Genomic DNA, 20280 nt, shown 5'->3' with positions numbered 1-20280 from the left:
ATTTAAATTTTTGTCAATGTCCTTTAAATGCACATTGAATAGATTTGTGTCAGCCAAAATATCTGTAACCAATGGCATTGATTGAGAGACCGTTGCTGTGATTGCGAGGGAATTTATGATTGTCCATATTGGGTTGGCATGGTGGTGTAGGGTTGGCCGACGGTGTTTGTGGTGGGGGTGTGGTGGTTTGGGCTGTGGGAGGGGGTTTCGGGCGGGGGCCGCGGGATGGGCCATGTGTAGGAGTGGTGGTTGGTATGGTTTTGTTGTTAACGATTTGTGGTTGTTGGATGTTGGTCAGAGCGGCGCATAGCCAGGGTCCGTATTGTTGGTTGTCTCTGTTCAGGGTACCATCACTACCTATCCATAATGTACAATCTTTCTCATCATGATTGAGTAGGCCACACCAATAACAGAAAATAGGTAGGCGCTCATACTGAAAAGAAACCCAGTGGGGTTGCGAGTCACCAATGTTGACCATTCAGCCTCTGCAAAGTGGTTGGTTGATATCTATATGGACTCGGACCCTGAGATAGTGTCCTTGACATTCGCCGTTGGGTGATGTATCCACCTGTTCCACTCTGCCCAGTGTTTTCCCTATGGCTTCAGCGTTGGCTTTAATCATTTTTCGGATAGGCAAGTTGTGTATTTGAACCCAGAAAGAAGCATCGTCGAAAGTTGCGTCGTCCACCGATTCATCTTCCTTAGGTTTGTATAACCCATCAAGTATTTATCAAAGGACCATGGTCCTTGTGCTAGGATTTTCAAAGAATCAGATTCATTTTCAAAGATTAGTAGAGCAGTATTGGAGCCTAAGTCTCGAACTTCAAAATTCTGGATTGAACGCCACATACTCCGGAGCATGCGTGATAGAGCTTCTATGCTGACTCTGCGTTTTGTAAAGAGATGGGCTACAAGGACTTTGCTATTGTCTTCCATGGTGGGGCTGAGGGTGACTATATTGCTCTCCCTTGTGTTAAGGGAGAGGCATTCACATTGTCCAGCAAGGTCATCCATGTGTATGGTATGAAGAAAAAAAGGATGAGAGAAGGGTGAGAGAAGGGTAGGTGATGAAGGAAAAGAAACTGAGAAAAAAGAAAAAACTGGGTTCCACCGAGATGGGGAAAAAAAGGCCCTAGTCAAAGACAAGGGGCAAGGTTTTCATCATCTTGGACTCTCGAGAGAGACCCGTGGAGAGAAAAAAATTTCAACTATCAAAAATAGTGTCTATTGTATTTAATTGTTGATTGTTGATTTAAATTTTTAAGTGAATTTAACGGTTTATGTTACTACACTATAAAGTTTTCAATGTTCTCCACATGGTAATCTCTATTTTATTTTTTACTTTTCCTTACAACTTCTTTGTTTTCCAATCAACAACTACCAATTGACGTTTGGTATTTTTTCTTTATTTACTCTTTATTACTTTGTATTAGTTTTTTAAATACCATCTCTCTCTCTCTCTCCATTGGCAACCTATCATTTTTCAAAATTTGATGATGATTCTATGACATTAAATATGCCTTATTAGTTTTTTTTTTTTTTAATTTGGTGTTTCTGACTTAATTTTTTTTGTACTTCATTCTTCCTTTGATGCATTGGGTGTGAGAATGAGTGTTTCCCTAACATTACTCCACTTAATGTGGACAATTTTATTTATTTAATTTAGGCAAAATATTATATTTAAAAATTTTTAAAAGTAAAAAGGAGTGGAAATATAAATAATTTAATGATATATATGGGGGATATGACTGAATTTAAATGTTAAATAAAATGATATGAGAAAAGAAATAAAAATGAAATACATAACAATAAACACTAACTTATCCAGATAATTCTATGTAATATAATAATAGTACATTCTTATATATTATTTTTAATTATTTATAATGCAATATGATAATATTTAACAATCAAAGTCATAAAAAAAAAACTTAAAACACAAAACTAAATTCCATCAACCAAAATAGAGTTTTAAAGAATACAAACTTTATCAAGCTAAAATAGAGATGCAAGAAAAATAAAAATAAAAATCTACCAAAAAATTGAGGGAGAAAGAGTGGAAAATAACCACTTTTTTTGTGAGAGAAAATTATCACTACAACAATATGTATATTTAGTGACGAAAAAATTCGTCACTAAATGTCTAGTTTTTCGTCACTAAGAACCTTTAGCGACGGAATCGGACTTTTAGTGACAAAACTCATTTCGTCGCTGAAACCTCGTCACTAAAAGTCTTGGCAATGAAAAATTTCGTCACTAAAAGTCCGATTTGTTTTTTTTTGTTTTTTTTAAAAAACCTTTTAGCGACGAAACGTTTTCGTCGCTAAATGTTTTCCTCATTAAAAACACTATTCAGTGATGAAAATATTTCATCACTAAAAACACCTAAGTTTATTAAATCATATTTAGTGACGAATAATTTCTTCACTAAAACTATGTTCAGGTACACATAGTGACGAAAAAGAATGGAAGAATGAATGAAAAATTTATACTAAGTGGATGATAATAAAAAGAAACAAAATAAAGGAAGATAAAAGGAAAGAGGATGAGTGATATCAAGGTAGAATGTTTGGGGAGATGTGAAGGTAAAGAGAAGGAGAAAGGTTGGAGAAAGTGTAAATGTTAAAAAAAAATGAGTACAATTTGATGAGCACAATTTTCTTTTATTTGAATTTAAGTAAAATATTACATTTTTTTATTTTTTAAAACAAAAAGAGAGAGAAAATATAAATAATTTAATGATAAGGAAGATGTGGTTGAATTTCAATATTGAGTAAAACGGAAGAGAAGAAAAAAATAAGAAAAATTAAAAGATATAACAATAAACACTAAATTATCCAAATTATGCTATGTAATGTAATACTATTTTATTTTTATCTACTATCTTTAATTTTTTATAATGTAATTGGATAAAATTTAACAATAAAATTTATTAACCTAAAGTGGAGATGCAATAAAAAATAAAAATCCATCAAAACATAGAGAGAGAGAGAGAGAGAGAGAGAGAGAGAGAGAGAGAGAGAGAACTATGAAAAGAATGGAAAAGAGTGACAAATTTATAGTAAGAGGGATGAGATAAGAAGAGATAAATGAAGGAAGTTGAAGGGAAAGATGAATAGCAATATTAAAGTAGAGGGTAGTGGGGAAATGAAAAGGTAAGGAAAGAGAAAGGTTGAAGAAAGTGTAAATATTTTAAAAAATAAGTGAATGTAAAAAAAATTATAGGAAACTTGGAAATAAAAAAGATATATATATATATATATATATATTGATGTTAAAACCGACAAAGATGAATATGTAAAGTCAATAATATATATATATATATATATATATTTGTAAAAAAAAAGGAATAAATAATAAATAATAATTATGTGGCGAATGACGTGGCAATGAGGTGGCGCAATAGGAGCTCAGCAGCAATAAATGTCACGCTTTAGCTTTTAGTAATATATAGATATAGATGTGTGTGTAAGAATGTGCATAATAGGGTGTGTGCAATAAATACTAGCCTAATCATAAATTAGAAAACAATAATTCTGAAAGTTTTGAGAGAAATAAGAGATAGCCCATGAAACTCATTTCCGTTTGAAAAAAAAAAAAAAAAAAAAAAAAAGAGATATACCATGCAAATTGGTCAAAGCATTTCAATGCAAATAAGAGAGAGCCCAAGAAACCCATTTTTAAACTCAACTTTCTGGTGTGGTCTTTTTGTTGAATCTCCAACTCCAAGCAAAAGATGATTGAAATTGTGAAAATGGGATTGGGAGAATGAAAAGTGAACGTTACAAAGTATAAGCAGGAATCAATTTGAAAGTGGAAAAAAGGCAGTGAAAGAGTAAAGTCAGTCAATTCTTCTTGAAGTAGAAATGACCCTTTGGTATCTTTCTCTTTCATAAAGTGAGTTTAATGACACGTTTGCTAGAGAAAGTTCAAAGTAATAAAGAAGAAAAGGGTTTTGATTCTTTTCGATTCTCTGTTATGGAATAATGGGGTGTGACTTATATTTTTTTAACTGGTGTTGAGGTCTAAAAAAAAGTCACAATATTGCACTAAGGCCCAAAAAGGAGTACAGAGAATTGAACTCCATAAAAATAATAAAATACTTGAGCCCATAATAAAGAAAGAAGAAGGCAAGCCCAAATTCATTATGGGTTTCAAAGAAGAACCCAAATCCATGAATGGATAGGCCTTAGAACTCATAAAGAATGAAGAAGGAAAGTCTGGCCTGCCCAGGCCAGGAAATTGCTAGGGAACCTAGTGGAAAGAGCCAGGCTGGGATGCCTAGGGATTGCCAAGAGCTCGAAATCCTCGAGAGGTGCAACAAAGCCTGGATCAGATCAGGACAGCTCAAAGGGGGGTGCCAAGAAGCACAAAGAACAAGAATAGACATGTCCTTATTAGCCACCTAAAGAAGCTGGTAGAAATTAGAAGGCTTGGGAACCAACAATCCATGAACAAGGGGCTGGTACCTCAAGGAACCCAGAAAGAAGAACTGTAAATAGAAGTGGTTAGGAAAATTTTAATCTAGCAAAAAGAAATCAGCTAACTTGGGGAAAATGACAAAGGGAAAGAGAACTTGAAGTTGAATCTAAAAAGGTGAGGTTCATAAGCATTAAAGGAAGAAAGGTCAAAAGTCAGCTCTCTAAAGACATCTCGGAACAGAAAAGCAGCAGGAGGCTTTTGAAGAAGAAGCACCAAAAGAAGAAAATTATGAGAAAAAATAAAAAAGGAAAGGACCCGTCGCCAATGTTGTAGGCACAACATTGGTTTTGGAACCCAAGGGAACAACTGGGAGAATCAGTGGTACCCCGAGAACCCTAGGATGGCACTATAAAAAGGAAGGACAAACAACAGTGACATTCATTCAGCAACATTGAAATAGAGTAGAATCATTGAGAAAACTCTATTTAGAACGCAAAGAAAGTAAGAAAAGAAAGGGAAATAGCCCCTGGTATCCTCACACAGCCACTAGAGAACATACTTGGATCCAAGGGGTTCAAACTTTGCAAGACTTAGAGGCTTGAAGAGCTGTCTTAGTTCGAAATTTTTGAACTTGTTTGGACCTTGTAACACGTCCTAGTTAGCATAACATATTACACAATTTGGAAAGTAATGGAACATTTGATATTACCTTAAGGAAAATTAACATTTATTTTGTTTTTTTCTCTATTACATTGTCCCTTTATTGTTTCTTATTGTTCAATACATATATTCTTGATTTGCTAGTATGTATGTGTTGTAGGATTCATGTTCTGCGCACCACTTGGTTCGTAATCAGCCCATCTAATTGCGGTGAACCAAGCACAGTCCCTTAAGACAATAATTATTGGGCCTAGGATCCTTATTCTTACTTGGGCCTGTGTCTTAGAAAAAGGCACCCACACATTTTGGCGACTTCACTAGGAACTGGGTAAAGAAGAGGGAAGAAGTAGTCCATTCACAAAGCATGACTCCAAGACCAAGAAACTGTAAAGGTGCTAATATGCCATCGGTGGCATCTGAGCTCGTAGGAGAAAATGAGGTAGCTTCCAGACAAAGGAAAAAGGCACCTCTGGTGGTGCAGAAAGTAATTTCCAGACAGAGGCATGCAGGGTAGGAGCTAGACCCTGTAGCTCAAATGGCAGAAATGCTAAAATATTTGCAACAAGAGATGCACCTCCTCAAAGAGGGAAGGACCCAGGAAATTAGGGATAACGCTCCCCTTGTGGTCAACTAAGACAGGGGCCAACTAGAGGCAGGGTCAGCAATAGGAGGAGGAGCTAACCCCCAGTATCTCACGTTAGCAGATGGCAATGCCCTTTTGGAACAAGAAAGGGAAAAGCTCTCGAGAATCCCCAAGCAATTTTCTTAAGATCCCCCATTCCTGCTAGAACTCCTCGGAAAACCTTATCATAAAGGATATGCACCCCTAAAATTCCATCATTTTGATGGACGAAATGGAAGCGCTGTGGAGCACGTGAGTAGGTTCATTCACACCATGGGCCCTTACATAGGGGATAAGGAGCTGTGCCTAAGAGAGTTTGCTAAGTCCCTAGTGGACAGGGCATATACATGGTACACCACTCTCAGGCCTGGGTACATCAAGACGTGGGACGAGATGATGGAGAGGTTTTGTGCAAAATACTATACAGGTGAAGACAAGTTCACCTTCTAGAGCCTCTAGATGACAAGGCAGAGGGTTGGAGAGGATCCTGTCCAGCTCATCAAAAGGTTTGAGGATGTCTCTCTAGGCTGTTACAGAGATCATAAAGAAAAAGAACTCATGAAAACCTACATATCCAACATGCTTTTTGATTACAGGCTTAATCTTGAAAACCTGTGCATAACCCAGTTTGCTGACCTACTACAAAGTGAAGGAAAAATTCTGGTTTTGCATCTCATGCAAAACCCACAGCGGAAGCAACGAACTAGAATCTATTTCATTCATGATTGATAACGTGCACAATGTAAATTTTAGAATTTAAGAACAAGATAGCGTACCTTGGTGTGGAGAAATTCAAAACAAAAATTAGAAGCACTTGGGAACACTTTTAATCTTCACTCCAATTCCACTTTACGCCCAAGATGTGTGGTCTCTCAATCAGTTTTTCAAAGGGAGAATGAAAGTGTGTCTCACACTCTCTCACACATCGTTTCTTTTTCTTTTCTAATCTCTTCTAATAAAAATTATGTACGTTTCTCCCTTTATAACTAACTGATTATCTAATTGGGCTGGCCTATTGGGCCTTTCCAATTGGGCTTTAATGTGTGGCTTGGAGTGGGACCAAAAGGGACCAATAAGACACTAGCTCCAATGGGCCTTGGGCTTTTTCCGTCAACTCTTGACAAGCCCAAAGTTACCATTAATTATATTTAATACCACTATATAAATATAATTGCACTCTAAGCCTTATTAATAAATTATATCCCAAGACTTTATTATGTATACAACCCCTTCATTAAAATATTCGTAGTAATCCAAAGTCATGAATATAGACTGCCACTTTGAAGATTACTACATCTTAATCCTTGAGTACCCGGTTTAATCATTTATGTTATTTGTCATATATTTATGAAATCTAATTTCATAAATATATACTTTAGTAACTCTTTACTAAAGTAGTTGGGCCCAACACTCTGAATAACTAAATCCATTAAACTTATCTCAAGGGAATATTTTGTATTTCCATTAAGAGACTATGAATTCCATCTTGAGAATATATGTTCCATCAACACTAAATGCGGATGCCCAACATACTGAGGTTTTGACCGTAACTAATAGATCTCACTCCTGATATATCAAAACAACCTACATCTCATGATCAGGTCCATTATTCTCTCAGGATTTAGAGTTGATGTAAATAGAAGTCGTGAGATTTATTATTCATTTGACAGTCGTTAGGAGAATAATAAATCTCGCAGCGGTCCAGTTCAATATGTCTTAACTCTTAAAACATATCAACATACCAACTAGAAGTCTCCACTTCCATGATCAAGACAAATCATCTTAGTTGATATGTTATAGTCTTCGCAGATGAAACGTCCAATTTCATCACCGACTACGAACTAAACTTCTGAGTTTACAAAGAACTTGTGATTTATATCTTCTGTGACTTTTCACATAAATCACATACAATGCATCTCATGGACTATGATAATGTCTTAGTTCATTTATAGATAGTCTCATATAATTAAACAATTTAATTATTAAATACATGCCAATAAATTGGGTTTTAGGGCATAAACCCCAACAATCTCCCACTTGCCCTCAAAGACAATTTATCATATATCTGACACTTATTTTCCTTTAGAGTAATTCATAATCACTCTAAGGCAAGGCTTGGAAACAAGTTACAGTCAAATTTATTGCATAAATTATCTTTTCTACTACTACTATTTCTCATGTACTTATATCTCTCTAATGAGAAGATATCATTTACACTTAATGTGTATCTTCACCACCTAGAGTGAACACATATCTTGAAGTTCAATTTCATGATATGTATCTTCACCACCAAGGATGAACACATATCTTAAAGTCCAACTTCATGAATCACAATCAAACTACAAATCAATATTTGCACATCCAGTAATAATCAAAACTTCACTTTTGTGGACAAGCATATAACACCTCATTCCCATAAGATATTTGAGTACATACTTTACTCCCACTAACTTAAGTGATCTTTGATTCAATTGATATTTGCTTACTATGCCCACCGTAAAATAGATATTTAGCCTAGCATGTAGCATAGCATAAAGACTTCCTATCTATTTGATATAAGGAACCGTCTTAATATGCTCTTCCTTTTATATGTCTTAGGACCACAATCCTATATAAAGGAACTTCAAACTTAAAAGGAAAGAATCCTTTCTTGAAGTATTATATGCTATACTTGGCTAGAATCTAATTTATTTAAGCAGTTAGAGATAGACCCAACATCCTAATTTCTGAATTATAACAAAGTTTAATTCTTAGGATGTGACCAGTTTTTCCCAAGTACTTTATATCAAATAGGACTAGACAACCAAAAACACATTGATGACAATAAATCAACATCATTCTAAATGATTAGAATGTCATCAACATACATTAAGAAATTTATTATTCTATATAGCTATACACACATAAGGCCTTTTAATATTTGATCAAAATCAAACAATTTGATTTCTTGATCAAAGATAATATTTTATGATTTGGATGCTATCTTTAATCCTTAAATGGAATTTAAGCAACTTGCAATCTAAATACTACCGTTTCTTTACTATGTACAAGTCTAGTTACATCATATAGATGTCTTCCTCAAGATTGCTACTAAAAGAAGCTTTCTTGATATCCATTGCCATATTTCATCCAAATGAAATATAATGGATAAGAGAATCTAGATAGAGTCAAACTTGACTATTGGTGAAAAAACTTTTTCATAGTCGAACCATTTCGTTCTGAATAAATATTTTCGCCATTAGTTTTGACTTTGAAGGTTTGCACCTTCAAATCTATCAATCTCAATTTTTCTTGTAGACCTATTTGAGAACAATAGGCTTAATGCCATTAGGCTCCTCTACAAGTTCTAGACTTTAAATAGAATCTAATTCTATTTACATAACCTTGATCCAGTAATCCATATTTATATCATCTATTGCCTCAACGTAGGACCGAGGATCAAATTCATATCCTTGCGGAATGACTTCAAAAGTTTATTCCAAAAGTATGAATTTATTTGATAATTGATAATCCTCCCACTACGATATTGTATTGGTGTATTAGCTATATATCTAGAATAATTCCTTGTGATGTATCTAATACAACCATCTCATTTCTAAATGTATTTCATAGTTGTCTTACAACAAATTCTGACATTTTTCTTCTAGAACGATTCTATGTGTAGCTTTAAGATTATTCACATAGTCATCATCAAGAACTTTGTATTTGTACTTTACAAACATCTTATCTTCTTTATGACTACCAAAACAATCTTTTGAAATTCCTTTTGGATACCCAACATAAACACACATTTTTCTACCTTTTGATTTCATTTTGTTAGACTTCCTTTCTAGCACAAGTGCTGGACATCCCCAAAAGTGAAAGTATCATATATTAGGTTTTTACCTAATCCACAATTTGACAAATGTCTTAGGAACAAACTTTTGAAATCAATTTTAGAAAATGTATAGTAATACATAGAGTATAGCTCCAAAAGAAATAAGGAAATGGAAATATTTATCATGTACTTTACTATTTCTAAAAGAGTCTTATTCCTCCTTTATGTATGCACTGACTTAAAGAAGTCATTGATATTATATTCCTTTACAATAAAGGAACCCTAGATCATATTATCCTCTAAATAGAATTCATAGATTGAAAATTTAACAAATAATGGTTCTAAAAGCCCATCTTTCACCAATCTTGAATATCATTTAGATTAATAAGATCTAGACATAAGTGCCAAAAACATACAATACTGAAGGATGAAAACTTTCTCTTTAAAAAGTAAAACATGTAAATCTCCATCTAGAAAACAATCATGGACAAAACTTAGCTTTACCAAAACGGAAACACTTTCCTTTTGGTCATACTTTTGAGTCTAATTTCCTTTTGGCAATTACTAGGGCAAATAGCTTGCCCAACTGTTTGGTATTTTAATTCCTCTTCTTACCACCTTTTCCTTTTGGTCTAGGCTAAGAATTTGATTAAATCATATTGATCCTAGCCTTAGCTTTTAGGATGTCTTCCGTTGTGTAGAACTCACTCATCAATTCAGATAATATAAAAGAAATTTATTTTCAAAACAATCTGAATTGGTCAAATGATTCTAACAAGGACTTATGGATCATATCCATATAAGATTAACATTTAATCTCTACATCCAAGAATTCCAATTCATTTTAAAATGAAAATATTTTCATAAAATGATATAGAATTGGAACTACTTAAGCTTTTCTTGGCACTCAATATGACTTATATTAAATATTGTCTAGTAGCACGATATTTCATACCAAACATCTCATTTAGACTTAATACAAAGTCTAAGTCTAGTACTAACTCTTGCATCTCATGTTGTAGCACATTTGAGATAAAAGCCAATGTAACATATTAGCATTTCAATGGAGATTATGATCATATCATAAGCCATCTTCCATCAATGCATCATGCATAGGAAATTATGATAATGCTGAATTGAAACATATATATGTACTTCAGCTCCTTAAGCACCATGTCCAAAATTATATCTTAGTTAATGTGATTCAATAAAAAAATAGTTAGAGAACAAAAATTTATGGCAACTTCAATTCGAGACTATGAACATAATTACAGGGACATTATATTTTGCATCCATAACCATATAGTATAAAACCCAAAAAACATACTATACCAGGTGCAACGACAACCTAATCTCGCAATTGATATTCCTCAGCATAGAGTGAATACCAACCACTACGATCAAGCGAGAATTACTCTCATTATTAATGCTATCATGGTAACTCTTACCAAACAAAATAATTTGCCGCTATTTCTTTGGCCTCTAAGTGATAATAGCAAGAACTCAGCATAGAGGATACTATCAAACTTAGTCTAGTGTACACCATTGCCTAGAATCATGTGTAGCCACATTTCATCCCCTTAAACAGGCTTATTATGTAATGTCATGATACAAAACACCATCCGCATGGAATGCAAAGCTCGAGGCTAAGACAAGGTGTTTGATCAAACTACTATAAACCAAGAAATTCAATCCTGTAGTACCATGAAATAAATACTCTCCGCATGGAATGCTAAGCTCGAAGCAAAGACAAAATATATATTTCACACTACTATGAACCAACAATGGAGGCCGTGAGATCCAACCCTTGTATCTCTCTCCCACTAGAAATTTTAAAACAAGTGGATTGTCCTAAAAACATTGTGATCTAATCACAAATTTAACCCTACACATCAAATGTGTTTAATTGTTTAAATTCGATGTGATGTTACTAAGTCACGTCACTTTAGTGTAACGAACATTCGCTTAATCACAAAGAAGTTTAACCTTGTAATCCGTGAAGTAAATACCCTCCGCATGGAATGCAAGACTCGAAGTCAAGACAAGGTATTTATTCACATTACAATAAACTTAACAAAAGGGTTATTTAAGCACTCCCACTCGTTATTTGGGTTTTTTCTTAAATAATTGTGATCTCATCACAACTAATAACCTTGCACTTGTTCAAGACTCTAATCTCATTAGAATCACTAACTAAAATGGAAGTCCTAAACTATTTAGGATTCCTTAAACACTAATGAATCAAAAATTAGTTATATAGAACTCTCTCCTTAATTTACTAAATAAAAGATTCTAATCTCATTAGAAACTATATAACTTTTTAATTAGAATTTTAATCTCATTAAAACCCTCTAATTAAAATAAATTAAGGACTTTTAATCATAAAACAATTTAGGACTAAGAGTTCTATTTAACTAACATCTTTGATCTCAGTAGGTCTTTTAGTTAGATAATGATTAATAAATATCCTTAACTTTTAAGGACTATAAAATTAATCATATAGCCTTGCTTTTATTAAAGTTTTAACACTTAGTGAAAAACAAGTGAAAATTCAAAATTCAGTGCCTTTGATCAGTCGAAAGGAATTCTCGATCGATCGAGACTCGCAAAACTGATTTTTTCAGAATTTTCAGGTAACCGTTTTTGACATCTTCATTGTTCTGCCATCAAAAACACTTTTTGATTTTATCAACAAAGATTTACAGATCAAGAACCATAATAATACTAGACACGTGAAAAAATATAATCCTAATCTCATTAGGAATAAATTTCATCAAACTAGCATTAACACATATAAATATATATAACGTAATAAAAACTCATATTATATATAAAAATCTATATTATATTATATATAATATAACATACAAATTAATATATATAATATATATATATAATTACATTACGTTATATATATATATATATTTATATATATTATAATATACTATATATAATATATATATATATATATATAGTTATAGTTGTCAGAAGGTATGAATCCTCACGGATTCACTTTCTACAAAACAAATAAAATTGTCAAGCATTTGTACACTAAGTCAATGCACTTGCACAAAGGCCAATCAACCGTGGGCCATCTTATTGTCTTATTCTAAACCAAGTTGTGCAACAAACTCAAGCAATGCATTAAGTCCAAAAGGTGCAAGCAGTGAAATGAGAATTCAAAACATGCAATTGGTCACCTTTTCTAAGTCCAATCCGTGACATAACTTCAAACCATGCAAATTTGAATTCATAAGTCAAACGGTGCAATAACTGAAGCAGTTTTCCTTTTCAAGCGGTTACTTCATCAATTAATAACTACCATAAGGCATGCAATCCGTACATCAACTATGAAATAACAATCAATGCATCAACACTCAATTGTATTCATATCCAAGCACTTTTCTACAAGACACGGCTTCACACAAAAACAATATATCCTTGTGAAGAAACGGATATGTATATACAGGTGATGCAATTCTCTTCATTATATTCATATGATGCAGAAAATTAAAAACACAAAGACAACGGTTTTTCTTAAATTCTAAAATTTAATCACACGTTATACAATCATGATATGAAAACCTGGCTCTGATACCAATTGAAGGAAAAATTCTGGTTTTGCATCTCATGCAAAACCCACAGCGGAAGCGACGAACTAGAATCTATTTCATTCATGATTGATAACGTGCACAATGTAAATTTTAGAATTTAAGAACAAGATAGCGTACCTTGGTGTGGAGAAATTCAAAACAAAAATTAGAAGCACTTGGGAACACTTTTAATCTTCACTCCAATTCCACTTTACGCCCAAGATGTGTGGTCTCTCAATCAGTTTTTCAAAGGGAGAATGAAAGTGTGTCTCACACTCTCTCACACATCGTTTCTTTTTCTTTTCTAATCTCTTCTAATAAAAATTATGTATGTTTCTCCCTTTATAACTAACTGATTATCTAATTGGGTTGGCCTATTGGGCCTTTCCAATTGGGCTTTAGTGTGTGGCTTGGAGTGGTACCAAAAGGGACCAATAAGACACTAGCTCCAATGGGCCTTGGGCTTTTTCCGTCAACTCTTGACAAGCCCAAAGTTACCATTAATTATATTTAATACCACTATATAAATATAATTGCACTCTAAGCCTTATTAATAAATTATATCCCAAGACTTTATTATGCATACAACCCCTTCATTAAAATATTCGTAGTAATCCAAAGTCATGAATATAGACTGCCACTTTGAAGATTACTACATCTTAATCCTTGAGTACCCGGTTTAATCATTTATGTTATTCGTCATATATTTATGAAATCCAATTTCATAAATATATACTTTAGTAACTCCTTACTAAAGTAGTTGGGCCCAACACTCTGAATAACTAAATCCATTAAACTTATCTCAAGGGAATATTTTGTATCTCCATTAAGAGACTATGAATTCCATCTTGAGAATATATGTTCCATCAACACTAAATGCGGATGCCCAACATACTGAGGTTTTGACCGTAACTAATAGATCTCACTCCTGATATATCAAAGCAACCTACATCTCATGATCAGGTCCATTATTCTCTCAGGATTTAGAGTTGATGTAAATAGAAGTCGTGAGATTTATTATTCATTTGACAGTCGTTAGGGGAATAATAAATCTCGCAGCGGTCCAGTTCAATATGTCTTAACTCTTAAAACATATCAACATACCAACTAGAAGTCTCCACTTCCATGATCAAGACAAATCATCTTAGTTGATATGTTATAGTCTTCGCAGATGAAACGTCCAATTTCATCACCGACTACGAACTAAACTTCTGAGGACAAAGAAATCTTAACCATGAGGACAAAGAACCAAGAGGACTACATTAACCATGAGGACAAAGAAAGTGCCAGTACCCTAAGTCATGACAGCATCAATGGGAGAAAAAAAGGAAGAGACCTAAAGGAAAAATGGTCGAGGAACCACCTGTGATCCCATGTACTGTATAAGAACTGAATCATGTTTTGGATAAGTGGATTGGAGATGAAATTTTTACGCCGTTGACTATGTCCAGGCCACCTACTAAAGAAGAAAGGAAGAATCCTTTGTTTTGTAGGATTCATAACTATGTCAAGCACTCTACTAAGGATTGTTGGACCCTCTGTAAACTTTTCCACAAAAGCTTAGGGAAGGGACCCTCGAGCTCACTCAAAAGGAGCCCAAGGTGCAAAAGAACCCTTTACCCAATTACAAAGGGAAGGGGGTTAGTAGCTGTAGTGATCCACTAGAACCCAGCAGAGGCAGAAGAATCTGAAGGATCCTTCCATCTGAGCACAGTCAGGACCCTTATTTAGAACCCCAAGTTCAGGTCACTATTTAACCGATTGAGATTTGGGCCAAAAGTAAGAAGGGTGGCCACAGAATCCCTCATGAGTATAGCAGCAATTTCAAGAATGGATTGTTTCATTGCAGAATCCCATGCTAGCCGAGCTTACTTGGAAACTACCAATGCAATAACATTTACAGATGAAGACATGGAAGTGGAACATCTAGACCATTGCAAACCCCTTTATCTAATGGCCACCATAAACAATGTCCAAGTCAGAAGAGCACTGGTAGACACAGGGGCATCACTTAACCTCATAGCTTTAAGTACATTAAAGGCCGTGGGCCTGACTGGCAGGAGGATCCTGGTGGCTTCCATAGAGATAACAGGGTTTGAAGGATCAGCAGAATCCACTGAGGGATATGTACAGCTGGCCTTAAGGGTAGGCCTAATAGTAGCCCTGACCAAGTTCCACGTAATTAACTCAAAGGTTTCTTACCATGTTCTATTGGGACGCCCCTAGCTCCATAAGCATCGCCTTGTTCCCTCCACATACCATCAATTTGTTAAAGGGAGATTGAATGGGAGGCCAATAAGGATCCTTGCCAATCCGAGCCTCTTTAGCCAAGGAGAGGTGAACTTTGTGGAGACAATGTTTCATGACGAGCTAAAACCAGATGACGAGAGCCCTATGCCAAGGACCCTAGGGGCACCTATTTTGGAAAAAGAAAAAGGAAGGGGCACTCGTGACCTAAGGAACCTCCTAGACAGGAAAAGTTAAAAGAGGGAAACCAACTCCTCAGGATCCCAAGAGTTTGTAGTAGTACGGGAGCTTAGAGGGAGGTTGATATATCGTTTATGAAGGTACGTGGGACCTAAATGCTTCATGTGGGAAGGTCTTGGACCACCAGGTTATATGATGGCTTAAGAAGAAATCTTAGAGGACCCAGTCAAAGAAGCACAAATCCTGCTTAAGGAGGAGTTGGAAGAAGTAAACTCTAGGGTTAGTTTGGGAACCCAGAAGGCTATTTTCATCAACAGTCAGTTGGCAGCATAGGAAAAGGAACAGTTAATAGCCTTACTCCGAACATATGTGGATGTGTTCACATGGACATATGATGAAATGCCACGTTTGGATCCAGGACCAGTAGTCCATTCTTTCAACGTGTACCTAGGAGTCAAGCTAGTGGTCCAACCAGCCAGAGTCCTTAACACTGATATAGAGGTTTAAATAACTCAAGAAGTCAAGAAACTGCTAACAGTTGGCTTTCTAACATAGTAACCGTGAAAAAAAAGAATGGTCAAATCTTTTGTTGTGTGGACTTTCGCAATCTAAACAAGGCATGTCCAAAAGATAAGTTTCCCCTACCTAACATTAACCTGCTTGTAGATTCAACTACAAGAAACTCTATGTTTTCATTCATGGATGGATATAGTGAGTATAACCAAATCTGCATGGCTACCAAGGATGCAGAGAAGACAGCATTCAGGAACTTGATCGGAAATTTCTATTACACCATGATGTCCTTTAGCCTTAAAATGTAAGGGCCACGTACCAGCAAACCATGATGGCTATCTTCTATGATATGAAGCATAAGGAGATGTAAGCTTATGTGGATGATATTGTGGTAAAGTCAAAAACTAGAGAAGGACACTTTTAGATACTTGAACAAGTTTTTGAAAGGTACAGAAAGTACAAACTACGCATGAATCCCATGAAGTTTGCCTTTGGAGTATCTGCTGAAAAATTTCTTGGGTTCTTGGTACATCACAGAGGTATAAGCATGGACCTAGCTAAGGCCACAACCATTGCAACCATGAAAAGGCCTACAACAGTTAGAGAACTCAAAAGCTTCCTAGGGAGGGTCTCTTACATAAGGAGGTTTGTGCCAAGATTAGCCTCTATCACAAGTGGTTTATCCAAATTGTTGAAAAAGGGGAATGAATTTGTGTGGGGAATTGAACAATAGGAAGCCTTTCATAGGATCCAGCAGATCATAAATCATCTTCCTATCCTACAAGTACCAATACGTGGGCGACCCATGCTGCTATATTTAGCATCAAATTCACAAGCTATAGGGGCCTTGCTAGCACAAGATGATAATGGGAATGAGCAACTCATTTATTATGTGAGTAAGGCACTTAAAGATATAGAAACTAGGTACCCCAAGATAGAAAAGAGCATGCCTAGTGGTGATTTATGCATCTCAAAGGCTAAAACAATACTTCTCAGCCTATCAGATCCTCCTAGTAACCAAATCGCATCCCATAAAGGCGCTCCTTCATCAGCCTCTCCTAACGGGAAGAACAGCACAATGGCTAGTCTTGCTCACTCAATACGACATTGGCCTCAGAACCCCCAAGGTTGTCAAAAGCCAAGCCATAGTATATTTTCTAGCCCAGTTCCTAGGGGAAGAAGAGTGTTTGCTAAGCCAGGTTATCCCTAGAGAGGTGGTGATGGCAGAACTCCCAAGAAAGAAGTGGATAATGAGATTTGATAGGTCAGCAACAGCAACTTTAAATGGCCTGGGAGTTGTGCTAAGTTGCGAAGATGGGGATACCATGCCATTATCTCTTAAGCTTGGGTTTTCCTGCTTAAATAATGCTACTGAGTACTCAGCATAGGAGTGAAACATATGAGGGTCTTAGGAGACTCTAACCTTATGGTCTCCCAAGTAAAGGGTGACTTTGCACTAAGAGAGTAAAGTTTGACAACTTACAGAACGTAGGCGCAAAAGCTAGAGCAAAAATTCCAGACCTTCAGTATGGAATACACCCAAAGGAGTGGAAATAGGTTCACTGATGCGCTAGCCACCCTGGGATCCCAGCTGCTACTTAAAGGAGAAGACACTCTGATAAAAGTAAGTAAGCAGGAGTATTCCATCATAGGGATCCTTAGAAGAATGTTCCCTAAGAAGACAGAGCAGGAAGATTGGAAAGACGAGATGAAAGGAAAAATAAAAAAAGTGGGGACATGAAAGAAGTATCAAAGAACTAAAAGACTATACAGTAATAGAAGGGGAGTGTACAAGAGGCTGCCTGGAGGGATCTTGTCCAAATGCATCAATGATAAAGAGTGAAAGCTGAGGTTAGAAGAATTGCACAGCCAGATCTATGGGATTGTAAAAAAAATTAGTCTATACAAAAGGATGCAGCACATGGGGTACTACTGACCAGATATGAGCAAAGAAGCTGCAATTGTACAGGAAAAATGTCAAAGGTGCAGGCTTTCAGTGGACAAAGAGGAAAGTTATGCTGTGTTTGTGACAGAAGACTGGAGAACTCCATTCATGGAATACTTGGCTCAAGGGATCCTGCCAACTGATAGGACATCGACGCACCAGCTTAAGAAACTTGCCATCAGATACTTCTTGCATAACGCAGTCCTATTCAAAAATGGTATAGCGGGGATCCCTTAAGATGCCTAGGGCCTAGGGAGGCTAGGGAAGTCGTCAGGGAAGTCTACTCCGGTGATTGTGGAAGTCACCTAGGGAAAAAAAGACTCTACAGGTAGTTGCTGCAGTTAGGGTACTATTGGCCCACAATGAAAAGGGACTTCGAGGAGTTGGTTAAAACATGACACGCATGCCAAGTACTTAGAGATGCAATCCATACTCATCCAAATGTACTGCAAGATATGACAACAGCATGACCTTTCCACATTTTGGGGCTTGGCCTTATAGGGCCCATAAACCCTCCTTCTAATGGCTATATGTGGATCTTAGTAGCCACTGAGTTTTTTACAAAATGGGTGGAGGCCATCCCCTTGAAAAAGGCCACTAGAGCGACCATGGAAAATTTCATTAGGGAACACATCATCACAAGGTTTGGGATCCCCAAAAGGCTGATCAGTGACAATGGAACTTCATTCATAAATAAGACATGAAGAACCGACGGAGGCCTATTACATCAAGCACGGGAGGTCCACGCCATATTATTCACAAGGAAATGGTCAAGCAGAGGCTACTAACAGGGTGATACTAAAAATCCTCAAGAAAATGAAGCATGAATATGGAGGAAAATGGAGTGATCACTTGACAGATGTACTTTAAGCATGTAGGAGTTCCTTGAAAACAATCACAGGGTTCTCACCATTTTCCCTGGTTTATGGGACAGAAGCCATCAGTCCCGTAGAACTAGTCATCCCTACACCAAGAGTAGTGCTCGAAGTAATTCAAGAAGGCATAAATGACACAAACAGTGAAAGGAGGCTGGAAGACCTGGAAGGGCTAGAGGAAGAACAAGAGGTGGCTAGAAGAAGGAGTCAAAGGTATCAGCAAAGGATGGCCAAGGCATATGGACTGGCAGTACACCCAAGAGCCTTCACAAAAGAGCAGCCGGTGTTAAGAGCAGCAAAGCATGTGAGGAAGAATGTCCCCAAACCTTCCGAGTTTGCTCCAAAATGAGAAGGGCCTTATATCATCAGGAAAGCCTACAGTAGCGGATATTACTACCTCACAAAGGAAGATGGGACCATCCTGACGGACCTTCTAAATGGAAAGTGGCTAAAACAGTACTACGCTTAAAAGGGAAGGACTTTCAATATGCCAAGACCCCCTTCCTTTTCCAACTCTCCAATCTGCTAAGTGTTTCATCATTCTTTACTTTTGAATTTTATTCAACTTATGTTTTTTATTTAGTTCCTTTTCTTGTTGTTTAGGAGCTTATGGTAGAAGGACATTCTATGATCCTTACTGTCTTTGTCAAATCCTCCTATATTCTCTAGTATGGCAATTATGCTATGATTCAATGAAATTTTCTTTCTTTTTTAAAAAAAAAAATCCATTTTTGATCAAAGTTCACAATTTTGTAGTATTACATAACCCAAATATGGGAAGGGTACCTGGGCCAGCGCAAAAAAAAAAAAAAAAAAAAAAAAAAAAAAAAAAAAAAAAAAAAAAACCCTTAGCGCATGACTTAGGACTTATGCCACAATTAGTTCAAGTACATGACCTGGGACCACAGGCAAAAGTAAGCACCTGGGGTACCCAGCCCAGTACTTGTCAAAAAGGGGACTACTCGGCTCATGATCTGGGACTTTAAAAAAAATGTCCAAAGTATCCAGTTTAGTGCCTACACAAGAACGCAACCGCCAAGGTACTTGGCCCAGGATCCGCTGCAAAATTTCGTTGGGACCATGGCCCAGGATCTAGTTCAAAAAAGAAGAAGGGCAGAATGCACAGAAGTAGTCTTCAAGAAAAAAAAAGAAAAAAAAGATCGATATTACCATACTAAAAGAAAGAAGTAGCAAAGATCTAAGATAGCAAAGATAAACTTATACAACTGTGATTGTCTAAAAGAAAATAGTTTATGTATTTGAACTACTAAAAAAAAGGGGGCTGAGGCATGAGGCCAGCCAGTAAAGAGCCTTTTGGAGGAAGCAGAGGAGCAGTTGATGAGGAAAGAAGTTGCTGTTCTTGACCTTCAATTCTTGCAACGCCTTGTCTAAAGCCTCGTCAGTAG

This window comes from Castanea sativa, chromosome 7 (genome assembly GCF_040712315.1).
Source record: "Castanea sativa cultivar Marrone di Chiusa Pesio chromosome 7, ASM4071231v1".
NCBI lineage: Eukaryota > Viridiplantae > Streptophyta > Magnoliopsida > Fagales > Fagaceae > Castanea > Castanea sativa.
Note: the sequence above shows the minus strand (reverse complement) of the source record.